Genomic DNA, 21,281 nt, shown 5'->3' with positions numbered 1-21,281 from the left:
CCCCGAATTTTTATTATTTATGTAATTCAGTAATTTTATTAATTGAGGGCATTTTTGAAATTTTAGGACTTAAGTGTAATTGCGGGAATTTAATTATCGACGTTGAAATTATTCAATTTGGAAATTAATGGATTGACGTTTGAAATTATTCAATTTGCAAATTAATAGCAGGAATTAATTTTATTTCGGGAAGGAAAGGAAGTTAAAATAAAGTAGAATAAGGAAAAGAATAAAATAAAAGTTATTATATTTCCTTTAAAGTTATTATTATTATTATTATTTTGCTAAAACATATCCCTTTTTCTTTCTTCTTCCTCACGCATCCGCCCCTCCCCCCCTGCTCGTTTCAGCCGCACATCGAACTCCCCTTCGCAACCCACCGCATCTAGCCGCTCAGCGCTCTGGTGCCACCCAGTCATCCGATACTCGTTCCCACGTGCCGAAGCCCTTCGACTGTCACAGATCTGCATATGCCAATCGCGCCTGGGTAGTGAAGCTGTCGAACATACCAGATCTGAAGCGCGGTTGAGTCGGCCAGCCGCGTCCGCCTCACCGTCCCTTTCTTCAGCGCCAGCCACTCCCTCATCCAGTCAAGTTGCTCATTTAGATCTTCTCCGCCACCCGAGCTCAGTAGCCGATCTCTACCGCTGCTCGCCACTGATCTTGACCAGTTGGCCAACCGCATCCGTCCAAGCGTCACCCTACTCGTTCAGCCACCGCAGTTCAGTCCCTCGACTGTGTCTCTGGTATTTGGCTGAATGTTTGGTAAGCTTTCACATTTTGGATGGATTTCGTGGATTAAATTGTTGTTTCTTTTTCTTGGTTTCAATTTGTTTGTTACTGCCGTAGTTGGGTTAGATTGGAGTTTTGAGAAAATTCTGAGGTGTTGTCCAGCTTCATGGAAGGGAAAATTTTGGTATGTGTTGGTAAGTTTTACGTAAGATCGGTTGAGTTTTGAAGGTTTTTGGTTGCCCATTAAATTTTGGATTTACTTTTTGGATGATACCTATTATATTTGGAATTTAGATCCAAGATTGGAGTAGTTTGGAGTGCGCAACGTGCTGTTCAACGGGTTCGAGTTCGTGTCCAACAATAAATTTGGTAACATTTATGGTTCTTGAGGTTGATCTTCGGACACCCACTAATGGTTGAATTAAGTAATGACTTAACTATTGTTTTTCGAGGTTTAAGGTCGCTATCGATCAGAATTAGAGGTTTCTTTTCTTGGTGAATTTTATGGAGATTTTGGAGCCAAATTCTAGAAGTGACCGTTGATCAAGCCACACTTTAGGTAAATCATTTTTGGGGTTGATGGTATGAATTGATGGGTGGAATTGGGCCTTAGTGTGAATTAAATATTGGGTTTATGTTGTAGGTTTAATTTGAGTTTCATTATCGAGTAGTTGCTTGGAGGGAAATATTTGGATTTGTGATTTTAGGTAAGTAATCTTACTACTAGAACTGCCCACGAGCCAGATGCTAGATATATGCTAGCATGATAGATAAATATAATGGCAGAACGATAGCATGATAGACAGATAGTACAGTATGATCGATATATGTTCTTGTATGAGAATCTGAAAGATTTATTTGTGCACGTAGATACTTGCATGCTAGTAAGAGATGATACTTGATTCACTGAAGTTGTGTTTGATATGAGGATATTGAGGCATATATGCATGTTGTATAGCCATGATGTTTAGGTGTATATGTATGTTATAAAACCATATTGTGATAATTGAGATGTTGAGACTATGATAGTGTCTTTACTGATTAGTTAGATGGCCACTAGATATTGTGTTTCCTTCGGGATTCACAAATATTGTGTTTCCTTCATGATTCACTAGAGATTGTTATCCTTCGGGATTCACCAGAGATTGGTTGTGTTTCCTTCGAGATTCACCAGGAGTTGTGTTTCCTTCGGGATTCACTAGGGGTTGTATTTCTTTTGGGATTCACTAGAGGTTGTGGGTCCTACAGGACTTCCTAAAGGAAGTGGGCATACATAACTACAGTAGGATAGAAATCAGTTTTTCATGTATGTATGTGCCACATGAGGGCTAGAGCAGTTTATATATTTCACCAAAGGTAGGCATCTAAATAACATAGATGCCTAGCCTGACCCCACTTATGGGGTTACTTGCTGAGTATTTTATACTCATCCTTTCTCATGTTGTTATTTCAGGTAAAGGTAGAGATGCATCGACGATTGACAAATGAAATTCGTGATCGAACCATTAGGACCAGTTTTATGCTTCTGCTCATGAGATTTAGATTTCTTTTCATTTTTTTTTACTTTCAATTTTGAAGTTTGAAACTTACTATTAAGAATTGTTTTCAGACTTATTTATTATCATATATGATTTATGGGTACCCTATTGTTGTTTTTTTATATTTGAATTTAATGGACTTTTGAACTTACCCGATTTATTTAGCATTTATTTCACCATAAAAGGGTGTCGTTTTATGTTCCATGCATGCATGTATTTAGTAACGACCTAACTTGAGTCCTAGGGGGTCGGGTCATTACACTGGGAGTGTCCCTCTATAGGATGACAGTTTTACGCGTTTCTTTATTTGATCTCCTGTAAGAGGATAAGGTCACTTAGTCTCTTGTCCTAATCTGCTTCTTCCCTATGGTGGGCACATTAGGGTGGGACTCTGGGGCTGAAAACAAAGGGTTACACTTACGCAAAATTATTAAGGGTTTAACAGTTCTGGACCGAACAAATGGTGGCTGTTAGGTTCAGTTCCAAGAGTTGGTTCTGCCTAACGGTTGAGAATGTCTCATCCTAGTGAAAGGGCATCTGATCACCTCATCGGTGACGTTTGTCCTGCCTCATTGGGACATTATTGCAAAATACAAGTCTTCATCACTTAGGGTACTTAGAAAATGTTTTACTAAAACTAATTGGTTAAAATGTGATTTAGCAAAGACTTATAAAAGTTTGTTTGTTTTTCAACAACGGTTTTAAAAATGGCTACAACCACAATTTCTTTGTTAAGCATTGAAAAACTAATCGGAGACAAATATTCGAGTTGGAAACATATGATCATGACGATACTCATCATCGAGGATCTCATGTGTGCCCTTACGGAGGTATGTCCTCCTATTCCAGCTCCAAATGTTTCTCGTACGAGCGATGGACACGGGCGAACGACAAGGCCCGAACCTATATCTTGGCCAGTTTTAGTGACATGTTGGCCAAGATGCATGAGCCCATGGTCTCAGTGCATAAGACCATGGAGTCCCTGCGGAGGATGTTCGGATAACCATCTAGACAACTCAAGAATAGCTTGAAGCAATAGAAGACTAGAGAAAAAGCTCACTGCACCAACACGCTCGAAGAACTCTTCTCCAGCTCGAAATTTTCTTTAAAATTTCTATTAAATGCATGCCTTAAATTCACTCTAATCTTCTTTATTTATTGCAGGCGAACATGCAAAGAAGAACACTGTATGACTTGCAGCTCATGCTTGGAGTTAATGAAGATGAGGAAATAGGTTTTGTGTGAGCATGAAGGAGATGGGTAATGGAAAAACTTAATTTTCCATTTTGTGCATGTTTTCCAATTTTCAACTTTTCTCAAAATCAAAACTGATTTCAAAATCTATTTTGATTTTAAAACATAAATTTTTATTAATTTTATAAAACTAATTTCATAAAATAATTTTCAAATAAAACTAATTAATTTAATATCAAATATTAAATTAATTTTTGCACAGATCCATCCATATATTAAATCATATTTAAATATAGATTCTCCTATTCCGTTTAATTTTAATTTGAACGTTTCAAATTAACTTATCAAGCTACTCTAAAGCTTATCCATTTACGAGCTAGTAGGGGGACCTCACGAACCTACAGATCATGGGCTCCAACGATCCAAGATTAATCGGCTAAACTCATTAGATCAATCTAACCCTCATATGTTAACTAATGGGTCACTCCACTATAGCCCATAGTTGAACTCCCCTCATTATAGATATATTATGTCCACTTTATATAACCATAATCAGTAAGTCGATCCTTCACAAGTTGTTCGTAATCACAGCTGGGTCAATATAACCGTTTTACCCCTGTGAATACATCTTGTTCCTTAAGTTCCCACTGACCCTTTAATGAACAATTCTGATTCATAACACCTATGAATCAAATCCTTCCTCTATCATGGGAAGGTAGGACCCTGATTGTTCAAGACTTGGAATCAGTACTTAAGAGAACAACCTATCTGCTAACCCTAAATCGGGTAGGAGTGAATTTCATCTTGCAGGGCTATGTCTCCAGTTATTCATTCGGTCTTATCCCCAAAATGGGAGGCATATTGAGCAATGTTGTTGGACTACTCTCACCATTTGCAGATCAAAGGAAATACCGAACAAACAGGAGTTCATAGCTAGTTCAGAATTAAGATCGAGTTAACTTAGGTTATGTTAATAAATGAAATAGTTAGTTTTAACAGTAAACGGTCGTTATAAAGAAAAGTGACTATTTTCGTAGTCTAGTCTATATGCAAACTTATTGCATAGGATGCCCCCAATAACATGTCTCAACATGAATGATCTATGGATCACATCGTCTGTAGCACTTTACAACTCTTTGTAACAGCTACATAGTGGGTCGCATCCAATAGTGTTATCAGGATGAGATACCCAATTTCATCTCTATACTTATTAGACCATTTGGGCTATATACTGTTAACTTGTTCCTGCTTATGTCACTACATAAAGTACAATATTTAGACTATAGCCATAGATATGTTTATTGGATTTTCATAATAGAATGCAAAATCAACAATTTATTATTATTGATAAATAGAATGTTTAACATGAACTGCGAGTTCTAGGACATTCCCAACAATCTCTCACTTGGTCTAAAACTTCAGTGAGAATATATATACAATATAATGTTGAGAAACATAAAGAGAAAATACAATAAACTAGGGCATCTCTAATACCATAGATATTCTCCCACTTGCCCTATATTACACTACTCGGAGTCCTAGTCCAACTAGGTGGCCCTTGAATACTTTAGACGAAAGGGCCTTTGTGAATGCATCAGCAAGGTTGTCTTCTGAGGCAATCTTTGTGACGATTACATCTTCTCTATGTACTATCTCTCGGATGAGATGATACTTTCTTTCAATATGTTTTCCACATTTATGACTCCTGAGTTCTTTCGAGTTAGCAACAACACCACTATTGTCACAATACAGTGTGATAGGTAGGTGCATATTTAGAACTACTTCCAAATCAACCAAGAATTTGCATAGCCATACTACCTCTTTAGCAGCTTCACATGAAGCCATGTATTCCGCTTCCATTGTGGAGTCAACTATACAACTTTGCTTAATGCTTCTCCAAACTATAGCTCCTCCGTTAAGAGTGAAACTGATCCTGAAGTAGATTTCTTGGAATCTACGTTAGTCTGAATATCAGGATCAGTGTATCTTGTAAGGATCAAATCCTTAGATCCATACACAAGCATATAGTTCCTCGTTCTCCTTAGATACTTGAGGATGTTTTTTACAACAGTCCAATGACTGTGTCCTAGATTGGATTGGAACCTACTGACGATTCCAACTGTAAAGCATATGTCAGGGCGTGTACACAACATGACATACATCAAACTCCCAACTGCAGATGCGTATGGAGTTCTTGTCATTTTCTCAACTTCTTGAGGTGTTTTAGGACACTATTCCTTCGACAAATGAATTCCATGTCTAAAAGGTAACATACCCTTTTTGGAATTTTGCATATTATATCATGACAACATTTTGTCAATATAAAATGCTTGAGATAGTGCCTATATTCTATTCTTTTGATTCCAAAAGATCTGTATTTCTAGAAATACTGAGCATCACCCAAATCTTTCATTTGGAACTGTGTTGCTAACTATCTCTTTACATCAGCAAGGAAACTTGTCTCATTCCGAATGAGTAAGATATCATCAACATAAAGAACTAAGAATGCTATAGTTTTGTTGATTATCTTCTTGTACATACAAGGTTCGACAACATTCTGTCAAAGCCATACGATTTTATCGAAGTTTCAAACCTTATATTTTAGGATCTGGACGCTTGTTTCAATCCATAAATGGATCGATTAAGCTTACAGACTCTCTGTTCCCGTCCTTTTTCGATGAACCCTTCTGGTTGAGACATAAAAATACTTTCATCAAGATAGCCATTCAGAAAAGATGTCTTGACATCCATTTACCATATCTCATAGTCATAATATGTGGCAATGGAAAGAAGTATTCTTATAGATTTTATCATGGCAACAGGAGAAAAAGTTTCTTCATAATCAACTTCTTCTCTTTGGGTAAAACCTTTTGCCACGAGTCTGGCTTTATAGGTCTGCACTTTGCCAGTTTGGTCTCATTTCCTCTTGTAGATCCATTTGCAACCTATAGGTGTAACCCCATATGGTTGATCTACAAGTTCCCAGACAAAGTTGAAGTACATAGACTCCATTTCATCGTCCATGGCTTTTATCCATTGTTTCCTGTCAACATCTTCCATTGCCTTCTTAATGGTTAATGGATCCTCTAAACCATCATCTTGTATGATGTTTTGAGTTTCTGTTAAACCCATATGGTGTTCAGGTTGTTGAATAACCCTCCTACTATGTCGAGGCATCCTCAACTCTTGGGATGGAAGTGACGGGACAACAACTGTTGTTGATGGACCAGCTTCATCAACAACTCTTGTTGACGTTTCTGTAGTATCTTTAGCTAATTCTTGCAATATTAGTTTACTGCGAGGTAGATGATTTTTAATATGATCCTCTTCCAAGAACGTAGCATTTGTCGATACAAATACTTTATCTTCTTGGGGATCATAAAACAATCCTCCTTTTGTTTCTTTGGGATATCCTACAAATAGGCATAATTTCGAACGTGTTTCCAATTTCTTAGGATTCTGTACCAACACGTGTGCTAGACAACCCCAGATACGGAAATGATGTAAACTCATTTTGTGTCCTTTTCATAATTCATACGGTGTTTCTGAAACACTTTTTGAAGGAACAACGTAAAAGGATTGAGGTAACTGAGCATAACTCATCATAGACTGAACCATGTCCAACAAGGTTCGATTTCTCCCTTCTACAACACCGTTTTGTTGTGGTGTTCCAGGTGCTGTGAGTTGGGATTGAATTCCATGATCTACTAGATAGTTCTGGAATTGCAAATCCATATACTCACCACCTCGATCAGATCGAAGTATTTCGATTCTTTTACTTAACAAATTTTCAGTCTCAGCCTTAAATTCTTTGAACTTTTCAAGAGTTTCAGACTTATGACTAATTAAGTAAATGTAGCCATATCTAGAGTAATCATAAATAAAAATGGTGAAGTATTGATAACCTCCTTGGGTTTTAACATTCGTCAGACCACAAAGGTCTGAATGTATAAGTTCGAGAGGCTCTTTGGCATGAAGACCTTTGTCAGAAAAAGATCTTTTAATAATTTTTCCTTCAAGACATGATTCATATGAAGGTAGAAAACTGTCTTCTAACTTATTTAGATGATCCTTTTTTACCAATCTCTCAATCCTGTTGAGATTAATGTGACCAAGTCTGAGGTGCCAAAAATAGGCGTTAGGAGAAATTTTCTGCTTCTTATTATGAGTCTCAGCCGTTTTAAACATCTCTATATTTAAAATGGCTCTTGCTTCAGTTGGTTTTAATATGTACAAGTTATTTTCAAGTCTTGCAGAACAAATATGAACACCTCTTGAATAAACAAACACTTCATTACATACATTCAAAATATACACTGTACATATTTTCTAGCAGACAGGAAATGGACGTCAGGTTTCTTTTCATCTTAGGTACATAAAACACATTCTTAAGTAAGATAAAAGAATCTCCAAAAAACTACTTTACATCTCCCACTGCTTCAGTTGAAATGACTTAACCCGTTCCCACATTGAAAGTCATCTCAAGTTCAGAAAGTCTTCTGCAAGAAATTGTTTCCTATAGAAAAGTGTAAACATGATTAGCGGTGCTTGAATCCAATATCCAGGTAAGGTGAGAATTCTCCACTAGACATGTTTCAATAACTAATAAATCAGATTTACCTTGTTTTGCCTTTTATGCTTTCTTCTCAGCCAAATAGTTTGGGTAGTTTCGTTTCTAGTGCCCAACTTTTCCACAATGGAAACATTTTCCTTTGGGAGTTTTGTTTTTGTTTTTCTTTGCAGTGGCTTTCTTTTTCCCTTTTCCTTTCTTCTTAATTTGTATAGTTTTGTCTTTAGAAGAAGAATGACCAGACTTCTTATCATCAGTGGGTTTCGTTCCTAACGTAGACCCCTTATAAAACTTCTTTGGTTTCAAAATAACATTTATTTCTTTTTCCTCCAGTTTCATCATTGATTGATAAATTTGTAACTCATTCAACAACGTCGTCAAATTATAAATGATTTTGTTCATAACAACGTTTGTTCTGAACAGTAGATAACTATCTGGGAGAGATTCCAGTATCATGCTCACTTGACTCGTCTCATCTATCATCGCCCCATGAGCCTCTGCAATATTAAAATGAACCATCATATCGAGAACATGTTCTCTTACATTGGTTCCATCTTTCATGTGCATAACATAGACATATTTAATGGCTTCATGTCTAACAGAAGATGACGGTTGCCCGAACATCTCCTGTAATGATGCCATTATCTCACGGGCGGTGGGCATGACCTCATGCTTCTTATTGAGTACATCAGATATACTCGCTAAGATATAGGTCCGAGCTTTCTCATTCGCCCTCACCCACCTATCATAGACGTCCGAACATTTTGGGTGGCTGTTGAACTGGGAACTGGAGGACACTCCTCCGCAACACAAACCTCAAATCGTCTACAACTAATATTTTATTGATGTTTGACTTCCAGTTCAAATAACCCTCTCCATTAAATTTATCAGAAGCAAGCAATTGTATGATTGAGTTCGACATTGCTGAAACATTTTAAACAAACTCTATTAAATATGCATCTAAATCCTTTTTTTAGCAAAATATAATAAAGTACCCAATAAATCTTTATTTATTTGCAATGATACTTTAGTGATTTAGAACAATTGCTACCGAGGGGCAATCAAGAATTCCTTCACATAAGCAAGATAGTCCTTGACCAAATACTATCTCCAGAATAACTCATATTCTGATAGTTCTTTTGGTTATCATTTTTGGTCAAGATCTTTACTAATAATTAGTAATTCTTGTAAGTGTGACCCGCCATTTTCAAATCTTATAGAACAATATGAATATGCCTCAGAAATAGAAGACAATACCCAAGACGGAACTATAAAACCCTATTAATTTTATTGTAGCCTGAATTGTTCCAAATCCTATGTTACAACCCTTTGAGGAGATCACCGTGATTGACTAGCTAGTTCCGCCTAAAAATAACAGCAGGCACAATATAGGAATCTCACGGTTCAAACTAATGGAGAAGACCATAGAACAATGTTGACACATTTTGTAACGACCCAAATTTCTAATGTGTTTCTAGGACGCTACTTTATGCATGCATAGGCTTGACAATACATTTTTCTAAGAATAATTAAATAAAAGAGATAGGATTTTTATTTAATTAAATAATGCTCACTTACGCAAAGGAGAGAAAACCTAAAAAATACTGTTCGGGGAACCCCTAACCCAACTACTTTAAAATAAACAACAATTAAATAAATCAATAAATAAGATCAAGGAATATTTCATAAGATTTTTAAAATGCCTAACTTCTAAACCAGACTCTAGTACATGAAACCTATGTGCAGAAGTAGTAAATCGTCCAAATGGCCATGCCACGGATCTCTCTTGTCATGCGTCGGTCTATCTTTAACCTTACCTGAAAAACATGAAAAGAAAAGGATGAGTATAAGAGTATACTCAGTAAGCGACTCACTACTGGGCCCACTCAGTCATCTGTCAGTCTTTCCATTGGGACAGAAGTGCACAAAGGCATCATAGGCGTAGGCAAAGCATAAACATAAGGGATGAACCCAAAGGCACATTTTCATAAGTAGTGACCCCAGAGGTCACAAACATAAACATAAGTAGTGGTCCCAAAAGGACATCGTACATAAGCATAGGGTGTAGGTCCGAAGGCTCACAACATGCAATGTGCATAGCCCAAAGGCACACCAACAGTCACTGAAATCTCATACAGACATAAGCATACAAACAAGGTCATAAATCATGCCAAGATCACCCAACAGTTTACAATTTATCCATCCCTCAAACTTTGCGACAACATACAACATCAACATACAGTGACATAAGCGTAAGCTTCCAAAATTTTCATTTGAGTAGTAGACATATTAAAATATTTTATTCCAACTTAGGAACCAATATGTAACACATGCTTGGGTTCGAGGGCAAACGGATAGTAAACCACTTACTTAAGTTTGACCTAATGAGCAAATTTCAATCCAAGCACGAAAACAACGAAACCCATGCACTCGAACGATCTCCCAACACTCCAAATGAACCATCCAACCTGGCCACACAATTATAACAACAGTTTGACACAAAACACCGTAGCATAACCCACCTATAAAAGCATTGACACTGCATCCACTTACCTAAGATACCGAACTGCCCCAAAATGAACCTTCACTCTGCTTGGAAACTTCCTTCACCACCACAGTTCTTGAATCCAACCACAAAATTCCATGGGTAATAAAAATATCTTTGGCCCAATACAACCAATGGAAATAAGCCTACCAAAGAACCTAAAACTTACCCCAAACAGAAGAATCAGACGAAACCAACCACGATTCGGCGACAATCGAAACTGCCCGCGTTAAAATTGGTGAACGACGCTTGGGTTAGGCCGACGACTGACAAACTCGGAAGGCATGGCTGGATGCTTTAGGTCTGGACGAACGGGTTTGTAACCTCGGTTTGTCGATCGCCGCTTTGGGTCGAAAAACGGTCTGGACGCCTTCTAGCACGATCAACGGCGGCTTCGGGCAAACTTCTCAGGCTATCGAGCTTCACCATGGAATGAACGGAAGCGAAACAGGGGACGGCGTGGCATTGGCGGGGCTGTGGCGTGAGCATCATGGATGACTGGCGAGCGACAGACCCACGCAAGGCTGGCTAAAGAAAAGGATTAAGGAAGAAGGGTATCACGCGTGTGGGGCTAGGAGGAAGAAGAAGGAGAGAAAAAAAATAATAAAATTTTCTTTTCTCTGTATGCAAAACGAGGTCTCTTAATTCCACATTTATAACCAATTGTACCCAACTAAACCCTAACTCTTCCCTTTTCCTTAAAGAAATATACATAATTTTTTTTTGAATATATAAAAATATGTATATATATTTTTCCAAAACCCCCTAACCAATTATCATGTATTTTCAAACCCAAGAATAAAAGGAACAAGACAGATTTTACCTTACAATTTTTTGGGGCGTCACACTCTTCCCCCCTTAATAAAATTTCGTCCTCAAAAGTTCTAGTCCTGGAAAAGCTCTAGATGCAGCATTCTCATCTCGTCCTCTCGCTCCCAAGTTGCTTCCTCAAACTGATGATTCTGCCATAGAACCTTCACTAGTTGCATCTTCCTGTTGCGCAAAACTTTCACCTCTCTGGCCACAATTTTCATAGGCTTCTCTTCGTAACTTAAGTTTTCATTCAGCTGTAAGGGTTCAAAGTCCACCATATGAGACGAGTCCGTTAAATACTTCCTCAGCATGGAGATATGAAAAACATTATGGATCGTGGAAAGGGACAGTGGTAAAGCCAAGCGGTAAGCCATAGGACCGACTCGCTCCAAGATCTTGAATGGCCCTACAAAACACAGACTCAGCTTACCCTTCTTTTCGAACCTTAAGACATCCTTCATTGGCACCACCTTCAGGAACACTTTGTCACCTGCCTTGAACTCAAGGTCTTTATGCCTAACATTAGTGTAACTTTTCTGTCTACTCTGCGCTGCTAGCATTCAAGCCCTAATCTTTTGCATGGCTTCATTCGTTAACTCCACTAACTCGGTTCCCATCAGTTTCCTCTCCCCAATCTCACCCCAGTAAACAGGAGACCTGCAACCTCTACGATAAAGAGCTTTAAATGGTGACATGCTAATGGTGGCCTGATAGCTATTATTATAAGCAAACTCTACCAAATGCAAATGTGAGTCCCAACTCCCTGAGAACTCTAACACACAAGCGTGCAACATGTCCTCCAACGTCTAATTCAAGCAATCTGTTTGCCCACCCGTTTGGGGGTGGAAGGCTGTACTGAAGTTTAACCACGTTTTAAGGCTGCCTAGAGGCTCTTCCAAAAATTGAAGGTGAAATGAGGGTCCCAGTCAGACACAATTGACACTGGCACACCATGCAATCTTACTATCTCCTTCATATATAGCTGAGCCCACTTACTCACCATGTACGTGGGCTTTCTTGGAATAAAATGCGCCACCTTGGTGAGTCTGTCTATCACGACCCAGATCACTGAGAAGCCCTTCACTGTCCTAGGCAAACTCGTAATGAAATTCATGGACACATTCTCCCACTTCCATTCTGGCACATCCAATGGCTGTAGTAAGCCTACTATTTTCTGCCTGGGGCCTTCACTTGCTGACAAACTAAACATCTGCTGACATAGTCAGCTATCTCTCTTTTCATATTGAGCCACCAGTAATACTGCTTCAAATCTTGGTACATTTTAGTACTACTTAGGTGCATCGAGAATGGAGAGTTGTGAGATTCTATCAACAATTCCCCTTTCAGGTCATCATCTGTTGGAACACATAACCGTCCCTGATATAGAAGGCCCTGGTCTAAGAACACAAAAAATTCACTGGCCTGGCCCAACCCTACCTGGTGACATTTCTGAACCAGGTCCAGATCCCCCTACTGTGCAACAAAAATCCTTTGACTCAAGGTTGGTTTCACTGTCAACTGAGCTAGCTGCGAAGTGACTTCCCTCACTGCCACCGCAATCTCTGCTCGCTCTAGATCCTTACACAACTAAACCTGCTTAGTGATCAGGGTGGTCAAATGAGCGGTCTTGCGACTGAGGGCATCGGCTACAACATTCGCCTTACCTGGGTGGTAGAGGATCTCGCAGTCGTAATCCTTTACTAACTCGAGCCACCTGCGTTGCCTCAAGTTTAACTCTTTTTGGGTGAAGAAGTATTTCAGAGTCTTGTAGTTAGTGAAAACCTAGATCTTTTCCCCATATAAGTAATGCCTCCAGATCTTCAGGGCAAACACTACTGCTGCTAGTTCCAAGTCGTGAGTAGGATAGTGTCACTCATGGTTTTTCAACTGGCGGGAGGCATAGATGACCACTCTACCATGCTGCATAAACACACAACCCAAACCCTTCTTAGAAGCATCACTGTAGACCACGAAATTTTCGGAGCCATCTGGTACCATAGTACCCATCCAACCACAGGAACTGTGCACTTCACTGACCGTTGTAGGGCGGGGCCTATTTGTAACGGCCTCAATCTTATCTAGATCCATTGANTGACCACTCTACCATGCTGCATAAACACACAACCCAAACCCTTCTTAGAAGCATCACTGTAGACCACGAAATTTTCGGAGCCATCTGGTACCATGAGAATCGGTGCTAAAACCAACCTCTGCTTGAGGTCTTGAAAACTATCCTCACAAGCTTTGCTCCAAACAAACAAAGCTCCCTTCCTGGTTATTTGAGTCAATGGTGTGTCCATGCTAGAGAAATTCTCTAAAAACCTACGATAGTACCCATCCAACCACAGGAACTGTGCACTTCACTGACCGTTGTAGGGCGGGGCCTATTTGTAACGGCCTCAATCTTATCTAGATCCATTGAAACTCCATCCTTTGACACCACGTGCCCAAGAAAAGACACCTTTCATAGCCAGAACTCTCACTTAGAAAATTTTGCATACAGTTTGTTTTCCCTCAACGTTCCTAGGACCTTTTGAAGATGTTCTTTGTGTTCTGCCTCTGTCTTGAAATAGACCAAGATGTCATCAATGAAAACAATTACAAAAGTGTCCAAGAAACCCCTGAACACCATGTTCATCAAATCCATGAATATCGCTGGAGCATTGGTCAAACCAAAAGACATTACAATGAACTCGTAATTGATAACTTGTAGAAATACAAGTTATTTATACTGCTTTATTTAAATATTGTGGCGAAAAGAGAGGAAATTTCATCAATTGTATGGAAATTAGCTAAGAAATACAATAATTATAAATTGTCGTCAATACACCCACTAACACCATTCCGATGGTAGAAAAGAATATTTCAAGTCTATTTTACAGGATATCCAGTCACCGTATACATTCATGGCTCAAGAGAAAGAGATTAACGCATCTACATCGCATTGCGCCCATCATTCAGGAATGAATAGACAATCAACGCAATAACTGTGCATGTGACAATCGATTTGGATCTGAACTTCAACCGCATGTGGTAATAAAAACAACACCGCATACGAGCACACGATCGAAAGATGCAAATGAGCAATGCAATCACGGAGGATTTTGACACGTGTACAACTAATCGTTGTGCATTTTCGACGGACTGATTGCATAATGGAAGGAATATTTATTCCACCATTCTCGAAATTTCCATAACAATAAAGTGGGGACCACACGTCAGAGAGTCAAAGCTTTCATCTATAAATACCTTCAAAGAATTCACTGAAAGGATATACTTGATACGGGGGATAATTGATACGAGGCTATTGAGAGAGAGGCTGATCTGAGTGCTGATCGGAGAAGATCCAGGAAGAAAAGAGACAAGGCTGAGAGGTGAGTCTCAGGGCGAATAAATCTAAATCCCCGTCGTGAAGCTCTATACCTAGATCAACTTTACCGGCTGAGCATAAGCCTGAGAGGGAAGCTCATCCTTCCATTCACTCCATCTTCGCCGGCAAGAAATCTCTCCATCCAGATCGGTGTCAAGACATTGGCACTCTTCTGTATCTGTTTCTAACTCTTATTCATCAATTGTATTTCATCTTTTTAGTCTAAATCATTCACAACCATGTATCAGATGCTTGATTTTATAATTAAATGTCATGATCATTTTCATTTCCACGTTTCTGTCTATTTCCGTTCCTCCATTAATTGCTTTCTCCTCGATGTTTTCTTAATCCCTTGGTGATTAATATGAATTAAAGCAAGTAACTTAATCTGTGCTAAAGAATCAAAGATGTTTAGCTAAAGCATGCTAGACGACATCTTCACCTGTGAGAGCAAAAGTGAAGATGCCATTCTGATCTGTTGAGAGAAGGTTAGAAGAATGCGTTAACTAAAGCAAGAAGTACTTCCAGAGATGAAAGCAACCATGCGTTCATTACGTTAGTCCCTGTTTCACCACAGAGATGTGGGAAACGCGGCTAATCATCGAGAGGTGTATGCCAAGGGAAAACGGAACCGTACTTATTATCTTTAATGTAATTAAGGATCTTGCACTGTTTATATTAATTATCCTTTCTCTTTCTGTTTCGCACATAAGCCTTGCCATCACATAACATGATCTTTGTATAATCTTCGCAGTCAGTCTCAACCTCAATATTTTGTATCATGTAACCTGTATCTTGTATCATTATAGTTTAGGTTTATTTTATCGCCCTTTACTTTTATCGCAATTTACTTTATCATCGCATTTTTATCGCTTATCTTACTTTACTGCACAAATTACTTTATCGCATGTACAACCACACTTTTATTAAATTGAAAAACCCCCAGTCGCATATATCACGAATATAATGCAATTAACCTAAAACAATCCCTGTGTTCGACCTCGGATCACACCGAGAAACTTGCAGTGGAATTATACTTAGTTCCAACGCAAGGAAACTTGTGACAACGCATAGTATACTACAAGATTCTCATAAATAATATATATCTAGAAGTAGTATCGCATAAATAAAGTGTGTCTGAATAAGCATAACCCATTTCCATTCCAAGTCATTGAGTTTATGGTAACATGAGCTTGTATGATCCATCATTCATCACAATCTATATGCATATTGATGACATAATTTTTAATCTAAGCTACAAGTCCATGCCATAAACTTGTAATGCAAATTTTATGCAATGATATGCGATGCTACTTTTAGATATCCATTATTAATGAATGTTCTTGTAGTATGTTGTGCGTTGTCACAAGTTTCCTTGCGTTGTAACCAAGTATAATTTCACCGCAAGTTTCTCGGTGTGATCCAAGGTAGAACATAGGGACTATTTGAGGTTATTGCGTTATGTTTGTGATATATGCGACTAGGGGTATTTCAAATTAATAAAGGGGTTGTTTGTACAGGTATTTAAAAATTCGATAAAGTAAATTGCGATAAAATAAATCTAAACTATATGATACAAGATACAGGTTTCATGATACAAGATACCGAGGTCAAGGTTGGCTATGAAGATTATACAAAGATTGTGTAATGCGATGACAAGTCTTATATGTGAAGCAGAAACAGAAAAGGTAATTAATACAAATAGCACAAGTTCCTTAATTGCGTTAAAGATACAAGTACGGTTCCGTTTTTCCCTTAGCATACACCTCTCAGTGATCGGCTGCGTTCCCACATCTTTGTGGTGAGAAACAGGGACGAATGTAATGAATGCAAGGTTGCTTCCATCTCTGGAAGTACTACTCGCTTTAGTTAACGCATTCTTGTAACCTTCTTTTGACAGATCATAATATCTTCACTTCTGCTCTCACAGGTGAAGATGTCGTCTAGCATGCCTTAGCTAAACACATTTATCTCTTTAGCACAGATTAATTTACTCGTTTAATTCATATTAATTACCAAGGGATTAAGAAAACTTCATGGAGAAAGCAATTAATGGAAGAACGGAAATAGACAGAGAAGTGGAAATGGAAATGATCGAGACATTCAATAAAACTATTTAGCGTCTGATACATGATCTGTGAATGAAGAGATTAAGAGAATGAGATACAATTGATGAATAGAGTTAGAAACAAATACAAATAAGCGCCAACGTCAACAAATACAAATAACCGCCAACGTCTTGGCACCGATGTGGATGGAGATTTGCTTGCCGATGTGGATGGAGTGAATGGATGGATAAGTTTCCCTCTCAGGCTTGCTCAACCGATAGCAGAGATCTAAGCACAGAGCTTCACGGCGGGGATTTGGCAGAATTGCACTGAGACTCACCTCTCGGCCTTGTCTCTTTTCTTCCTAGATTTCTTCCGATCAGTACTCAGCTCAGCCTCTCTCCTTAATAATCTAGCATCAATTAGCCCTCGTATCAAGTATTCTATGGGGGTATTTATAGGTGAAAAGCTTTGACTTTTGACTTGTGAACCCCACTTATTGTTATGGAAATTTCGAAGATGGAGGAATAAATATTCCTTCTGTTATGCAATCAGACCGTCAAATCTGCACAACGGTTAGTTGTACATGTGTCACAATCCTCCGCATTTGCATCGCTCAGCTGCATCTTTCGATCGTGTGCTCGCATGCGGTGTTGTTTTTATTACCGCATGCGGTTGAAATTCAGCTAGGGATCGATTGTCGTATTGCGCCGTCATTGCGTTGATCGTCTCTTAATTGTGGTTTGATGGGCGTAATGTGACAGAGATGTGTTATTCAGTTTCTCGTTGAGCCTTGATCGCAAGCGGTGACTTGGTTTCCTGCAAAACAGAGTAGAAATATCCTCTTCTACCATCTTAATGATGTTAGTGGGTGTAATTGCGATAATTCATAATTATTGTATTTCTGAGCTAATTTTCATATAATCGACACATATTCCTTCTCTTTTGGCCACAATATCTAGATAAGGCAGCATAAATAACTTGTATTTCTATAAGTTATCACACCCCCAAATTTAGATATATACTTGTCCTCAAGCATATCTTCTACTAAGGCAATAAAGCTCAATTCCTCTCCTATATTTTTGCGTCGATTGGCTGCTCCGAATGTTACACTTAGGCACATTACTTGACATCACAACTTCCTTCTATCCTTGCTAATTCTTAACAAATCCCTACTTTATTCTTCTATATAACAAAGTTTCTGCTCAAAGATGTTTTTCTAGTTTAAAAATAGAATGTTTATGTAAGCCCTCTCTTCTTTTACTCTTTCTTGGGATATTAGAAAGCACATAGTTGAGATTGAACTCGAGGACTTGAGATAAAGTTTGAGATGGATCTCTTGTTAAGATTTATAATTAAAAATAAAAATATTTGGATTGACGTTTGTTTCATTTAGGAAGAGGAAATAAGGATTGAAGGAATAATTTGAGGTAAAGAACCTAGTTAAGCATGTAAAGTAAATTCGATGATTAATTTGACATGCCCGGGATAGGTCAAAGTTCATTGTAAAAGTCAAATGTCAAATGGTCAAAGTCAAAGTAAAAAAAAGTCAACATCTTGAAATGTGGTGAAATTTTGGTAATTTATGAGTTTTAAAAGTAAATTTGGCTTGTTTAAGACTTATTGGGAAAAGCTAGCTGAAAATCAAAGGAAATTTAAGGGAAAAGTCGAGCTAAGACTGAATTTTGGACAGTCTGAGTAAGGTTCAGTGTTTTGAAGTTTTTGAGTTATAGAAATCGAATTTGAAGCTGAAATTTTGAGGTTAGTAAGCTAAGAGGTTTGTTAACATTTTTCTTAAAGGACGTTACAGCTAATATTGACTGGAAAAATTGTGAATTAATAGGAAAACCGAGAGGAAGAGGAAAAAAAGAGAATTTGAGATATTTTGGAAGAATTAAGGTGCTTTCTATTGAAATTTCTTATTGGATGGCTTTGTGGTTAAGTATTAATCATATGGGCACGTGCTAAACTGGAAATTGAAGCTGGAAAATGAAGAGGAAAAGGGAATTTCGAATTGTTTTGAGTTTGGCCGACCAAAGAAGAGGAAAAAGTTATTTTTGAATTAGGGCTGTTCTTGTGAAGGAAAATTGGGCAAAATGAAATTAAATTAAAGAGTAAGTAAAGCAGAAGCTCGTAGGAGACTTGATTTGAAGAAATTGGGCTGGAGAAGTAAGGAAAACGAAGAAAAACAGTGGCGCTAGAGTTATCGCGAAAACAGAGGATGCTCGGATTTTTAGCAAATTCGTGGAGTTAGAGACTAATTCGAACCTCCAAATTTAAAGGTAAGTTAAATATAAGGTCCTTCTAGAGTTCTATGGTCTTTTATTTTATAGTTATTGGCTGGAATTTCTGATTTTAAGTTTTGAAAATTCTGCTTTTCCTCGCCGGAAAAACAGGGGTACCGTGGAGAGTTTGGTCGATTCCGGGAGTTCTAGGGCAATTCGAACGTCTAAACTTTGAGGTAAGTTAATTAAGAGGATGGGTAAAAGGTTTGTATAGGCTAATTAAGCTTTAAATGGCCGTGATGAATTTAAGTCTCAAACGCTCACCGGAAAAACAGAGGTCAAATCTGGAAATTTCTAGGCTGGAGGTTGAAGAAAGAGTTGACTTTCCTGTTGACTTCTGTCTGACATCTATTGTCCGTCATTAAAAGCTGGAAAATCAATTTTAAGGTTAATTAAGGTGTTCTCAAGCATAATTAGGGATCCAATTGGTATTGTTATGATACCTTAAACAAATGAAATTAGAATAAATTGGGATCCGAAGTCAACTTTTGAAGTTGATTAAAGGAGTTAATATTTAAGTAATTAAGTTAATGAGAAAAATTAAGGAAAATTGGAATAGAATTAGTTTTATTGAAGATTATATTTAAGGTCTTGAGTTAATCTTTAGAGCAATTGAGTGAACAAATTACAAAGCAAACCCTACCTTAGATCCAAATTAGGGATTTGGTAAAAGTTTAAGTGAAATTGGTTATACTTGAAGATTAATTTTCAAATAATTGGATTATGGTCATGTTGAAGGATAACTAGAGGATTATCAATATATTTAAGGATAAACGGGAGATGGAAGAAACCGAAATTATGAGGAGGAGCCGCGATTAACAGTGAGTGGTTTACTTTCGAATGTTTTGATACAGAAACTAATTATATATTATAGTATGTTATGATTTATGAAATGTGATGGCATGATCTGTTTTACTTGATTGATATTTCAAAAATGTTTAAATCGTGATTTCTAAACTCTCTATGGTTTTATACGATCTTGATTTATCAAAATGTAGTTTGGAACCAGAGTTTACACAATTGTGACTTGTATTTTTTTATATGAAAACCTCTTAATATTGAATTTAAAAATGCTGAATGTTTGTGAAAGTGGTTTCAAACTACTAATTCTTGTACCCGAGAGATGGTTATTTTTCCATGTTACTTGAATGTGTTTCAGTAGCATCGCTTAGGTGATCAGAGGGCTACCGGGGTCAGATGTGGCCAGAGTATACCGGGAAGTCCAGAGGAACCTGCGTCTGTAGCGCCACCCAGGCTATCAAGGGGCTATCACCGGGGTCAGATGTGGCCAGAGTATACCGGGGAGTCCAGAGTAACCTGGTCCTATGGTGTGTATTTATGCTTAGTCTTGAGGCAGCTCTGCGTGCACGTATGACTTTGTGATTTGGTTTAAACCAAAGGGGGCATTCTTTGTCCATAGTAACCCACTGTTGTAAACGAGTATTTGGGTACAGAGTTGATGTAGTTTTCTGATAATGACTGAATGCTTTATAATGTGCTTATAAGAGTGGATCATGCCACTTTTTTTATTAGCACATGTTTGAGATGCTGTTGAATCTTTTATACTTTGTTCAATGGTTTACAGAATGATTTGATAAACTTTATTGATGATTTAGAAAGTGATAGCTTATGTTTATATTAAACTACCACTCAATGGGCTTTAGCTCATGATTTCCATGTTTTATGTTTTTCTCCACCCCCAGGTAGCGACAAGTTCCTGGTGCTTGCTGAGTCGTCAAACACCATTAGTGTTGTTAAAAATCTATTGTATTGTTTGTGCATGTACTTGAGAGTATTTCAGAACAGCTAGAATTTGTGAGTTACATGTCGTGGGAGGTTTTGTTCAAAATAATCCTTACTGTTGGTCTGTAAATCCATTTAAACAGTATTTTGATTTAAACTGAATCAAATTCCTAAACTCTGTCAAGGAACATAGATATTTTTTAAAAATGGGTTTGGAAGTTTGGGTTTGATCAAGTACAAGATATGTTAAGAGTTGGGATGTTAGATGTCATAAAGAGAAGTGATGTTTAACGTCTTCACGCTTCGTTCTAGGTTAGAAGGGAAAACTGGAACGGGGTGTGATAGTTTATCTCTTCTTTGTCAAAACAACTTGATATATCTATATGCGGTGGTCAAATCTTGCGTCATTTATTAGAGACTATTGGTCATGGTTACACCCTTCG

At 37.9% G+C, this 21,281-nt stretch overlaps 1 long non-coding RNA gene across 6 annotated transcripts; it reads left to right on the top strand.

The window, feature by feature from the left end:
* The first annotated feature begins 306 nt into the window (after positions 1-306).
* Positions 307-20,551, top strand: LOC120089234. 6 transcript variants are annotated; one of them, XR_005485104.1, is made up of 6 exons: positions 307-765; positions 850-916; positions 1,027-1,101; positions 1,192-1,291; positions 3,435-3,530; positions 20,255-20,551. It is a non-coding gene; the product is annotated as an uncharacterized LOC120089234 (long non-coding RNA). The 6 variants fall into 6 exon arrangements; XR_005485099.1 differs by having other exon boundaries at positions 850-926; XR_005485100.1 differs by having other exon boundaries at positions 850-926; positions 1,185-1,291.
* The last annotated feature ends 730 nt before the right edge of the window (positions 20,552-21,281 follow it).

The sequence above is a fragment of the Benincasa hispida genome, chromosome 10, assembly GCF_009727055.1.
Source record: "Benincasa hispida cultivar B227 chromosome 10, ASM972705v1, whole genome shotgun sequence".
Taxonomy (NCBI): domain Eukaryota; kingdom Viridiplantae; phylum Streptophyta; class Magnoliopsida; order Cucurbitales; family Cucurbitaceae; genus Benincasa; species Benincasa hispida.
Note: the sequence above shows the minus strand (reverse complement) of the source record. Positions and strands in the feature narration are given on the sequence as shown.